The sequence below is a fragment of the Elgaria multicarinata genome, chromosome 9, assembly GCF_023053635.1.
Source record: "Elgaria multicarinata webbii isolate HBS135686 ecotype San Diego chromosome 9, rElgMul1.1.pri, whole genome shotgun sequence".
Classification (NCBI taxonomy): Eukaryota; Metazoa; Chordata; class Lepidosauria; order Squamata; family Anguidae; genus Elgaria; species Elgaria multicarinata.
In genome coordinates, this window is record NC_086179.1 from 76,562,439 (window position 1) to 76,566,496 (window position 4,058).

The 4,058-nt window shown below is 42.6% G+C and overlaps 1 non-coding gene across 1 annotated transcript; it reads left to right on the forward strand.

The window, feature by feature from the left end:
• The first annotated feature begins 3,271 nt into the window (after nt 1–3,271).
• On the forward strand, nt 3,272–3,344 carry TRNAR-CCG (transfer RNA arginine (anticodon CCG)). Its single transcript has one exon. It is a non-coding gene; the product is annotated as a tRNA-Arg (tRNA).
• The last annotated feature ends 714 nt before the right edge of the window (nt 3,345–4,058 follow it).

Here is a 4,058-nt window from a genome sequence, read left to right on the forward strand (position 1 = left end):
AGAAAAAAGAAAAGAAAAGAAAATAACCCTAGAAAACTACACCTCCTGAAAATGGCTTTGTGCTCAGTTTCAATTAGATGACTAGGCTATTGCTCATTCTATTTAATAGACCGTCTGCCAAGAATAAAGCTCTCCAAATTAATATAGATGAAGAGAATAATATTGCAGCAGATAATAAAAAGTAGAAATAATTTAAAATAGTAATTCATCATTTACAATTCACATTTCTGAAATAGTGGCCAAATTATCTGATGGATTAAAGTAGTTTGAACAGAAGAAATCTCAAGACTCCAGGTAGAATATTAGGAATCCAAACATAAGACACATGGTTGTATGTACCTACACACACACACACATAAGTCACTGCTAGAACTGGCTCTTTGGGTTTGAGGGGGCACCGAGCCAAGTGTCCTGAGATGAGCCATATCTTACATTGACGGTCCTACATTGCAGGCTTATCTGGCAGCAACAATGGTAAGTGGCCATTTTAATTTACCACAATCCTCTGATACCTACCCTGTTCAGACAACACGCTAAGCCATGGTGGTTAAGCATTTTGAGCTAAATATTATGGCTTAGTATGTCATGTGAACCATGACTTAGCGTCTTTCAAACCATTCCTAACCATGGTGGCTACATAACCACAGTTTAAACTCACTCACTAACCAATTGCTGCAAAAGGGGGAGCAGCCTAACCATGGCTTAGTGTGTTGTCTGAACAGGCCTATAGGGCTCATCTACACCAAGCAGGATATTCCACTATAAAAGGGGTACGAAAGCAGTATATAAAAGGCGGGAGGCATACTACTGCTTTATAGCAGTATTGAAGTGCACTGACAACTGTTGGGGCCCATTGACACATACCATATCCCGCTTTCATACCACTTTCATAGTGGAATATCCTGCTTGGTGTAGATGTGTTATGGGCCCAAACAGTTGTCAGTGCACTTCAGTACCACTATAAAGCAGTAGTGTAGATCCTGCCTTTTATATACAACTTTCATAGTGGAATATCCTGCTTGGTGTAGATGAGCCCATAGTGTCTGTGGTCAGGTGCTGTCCTTCCACGCCTAGTTCCTTTTGATTGCTACAAGCCTCTGTGACTCAGCTATTTGTCGCTATGGCTTTTTGGCTGGCAGAAATTTTCCTCATGTCTTTTTGGCATAAATGTAGAAACAAGCAGCCACACTGGGCAAAGTACCTCTCCTTTAATTATCACCTGGCTTGCTTTTCTTCCCAAACTAGTAAGGACAGAATGAGTATTTTATATGTATGTAATTAGCACCTCATTGATGAGTCGTGTGTGTGTGTGTGTGTGTGTGTGTGTGTAACTCCTTTTACTTTTACTTGTCATTAATCTTAATAAAAGGGCACCAAGTTCTCCCCCCCCCTTTGCCCTAAGAGCCCTTTGTCATTTGGATGTGCTGTTGCTCCGAATCCTGGCACTTCTCCCTGAAGTGGAGACAGGGGGAGGTACATGCCGTATTCTCCTGTGCCCTCTATGTGGAAGTAAGTTACTTTTTTGAGTATACCACAGGCTACATAAATTTCTAGCACGGTATTATTTTGTTTCTTAAGTATCCTTTGTGTCTCTTTTGATATTCCCCTTTTAATAAACATTTTCTCCTATCTTGGACTGGAGGCGTGGAGTGTGAATTTCTGACTAAGATTCAAGAGAAAGGTTTTCTCTCCTCACATGGCCTAACTATGAAGTTAGATTACCCAGAGAGTTGTACCCAGGCCTATGGGGAGGGAGGGAAGGAGGGGGTGGGCTGTTGTTGCAATGTGTTGGTAAGTGCACCTGGGTGCTTCTTCAAACCTTGGGCAAATAATTATTTTGTATCTTGGGATTCCCCTGCTCAATTTATTACATTTATATCCTGCCTTTTTACCTCCAAGGAACCCAAGGCGTCATACATAATCCTCTTCCTCCTCTCCATTTTATCATTTTTATCCTCACAACAACAACCCTGTGAGGTAGGTTGGGCTGAGAGTCTGTGACTGGCCCAAAGTCACCCACTGGGTTTCCATGGCTGAGTGGGGACTAGAACCCAGGTCTCCCGACTCCCAGTCTAACACTTTAGACACTCTACCACATTGGCTCTCAAGAGCTAGGGGAGAATGGGTTTGATCATAGTTGATAACATTCATCTAGATCTGTGAGCAACTGGCCTTGGGAGGTGAATCACTACACAGAGGATACAAGCAGATGTTCATGCCATCATCTGATATGGAGGAACCCCATAAACCTCTGAAGTTGTTGTATTCATCTTTTTAGTTGATAGCACTCTTCCATTATGGGTTTTATAAGTTTGAAGTGACATGAGCACTTTCTTTCGCATTGTAAACTTTCATTGGTCAAAATTACACTATTGCATTCTCATTTTGATGACTGGCAATGTTGTGGAGTCAAGTCTCCCAGGGATGTAGCACCAGTTATCTGCTGCTCCCCCCCCCCCGTCAGGTTTCACTGTTCCTGCTAAGCTTAGCTGCATTCCTCATTAGGGGTTGAGGGAGGGGGCAGAAATGAATTTTCCCAGCAACAATATATTGTTGCCTGTTGTAATGGTCTTGAATGGAGCCTTTACATTTTGAAAGACCTGCATGTGATGGAGATGAACTGCTAGGACTGGTTTGTTGATATGGATCATCACAGATGTCTTAATTTTTGGACTTTCCTTGGAGGTGTATCTATAGGGTCTCACTGCAATTTCACACTGTACCACTGTTGAGGACAATGACACCACAAAGACATCATTGCTTTTTATTTCTCTTAACATGACTGATATTACTTCTCATGGTATCGAACTAAGACAGTGTTGAACTGAGGCCAGAGTCGGGATGGGCAAATGAGCCATGTGCCAGATTGCTAAGGTTCTCTGAACATCATCTTGCCACTCATCCCATGAACGATTCCTTTTCATGTTTAAAATCGCTGCTCACTGTGCATGAGCGGAATTTGTCACAAATCAAGCAGGGCTCAAATGTGAAATTTGTGCACATTTTCCTCCATAAAGTGGGACTGACTCCGTCTACAAGAGAAATTTGCACAAATCAGGAAATTTGTGTAAAAGCAAATGGGGAAAGTTGCACAAATCGAATGTGAGCACATACACTGCACTTGGCGAACTTTTTTTGGTGGACACATGCTTACGGTCACGATTGTGTTCGGGGCTTCAAACAGGGTATAGTTGCATGTTTTGTTAGCAATGCCAAAATTCTTATGCATCTCTAGCCCAAAGTTGACTAAGGAAGAGCTTCTAGATTGGGTGACCCAGTGGCCTAATGGATAAGGCATCAGCCTCCGGAGCTGGGGATTGTGGGTTCGAGTCCCATCTGGGTCGTGCCTTGTTCTTTTTTAACTAAGATTGTAGTGCCTTTATTTGCTTTCCTTTTCCCCCTCCTCCTCCTCCCTCCCAATCCCCTTTCCTTTTGTGTCATGTCTTTTAGATTGTAAGCCTGTGGGCAGGGACTGTCAAGAAATACTTTTGTAAGCCGCCGTGAGAGCCTTTTTTGGCTGAATGGCGGCATAAAAATCCTTAAATAAATAAAATAAATAAATAGATTGGCTTGCTGTTTCCCTCTCCTTTTCCATCCAGTGCTGTCTACTTACATGACTTCTTTCTGCATTATCGGTGGGAGACATTAAAAGGCTAAGTAATCAGTGCTTTGGAAGTGGGGACAGCGATTCACTCTCCTCCATTGGCAAGTCAACGCCAGTTAATAGCACTGAGTCAGAGCGTGTATGCTGAGCCTTTCATCCGAAAGAGGATAGGCTCACTGGTTTATTGGTTACCTCTTGGTGCTTATTTTAAACCCCTTCATTAGGAGTATCTTTAGCTACTAAGATAACGTTACCCTAAGGAGCAATTGGCTGTTTAGTTGTCTTGAAGAAGGGCCTATTTACTGGATACACATGCCTATATTGCCGTCTTAGATTTGCTCTTTGCTGTTTTCTCCCCCCCTTTAAATTGTCTCCATTTCTTACATCCTGCCTCTCCTTGACTCCTTTTCAATGATGCCCAGCGGTAAAAATGGGGCTGTGAGGCTTACACTGA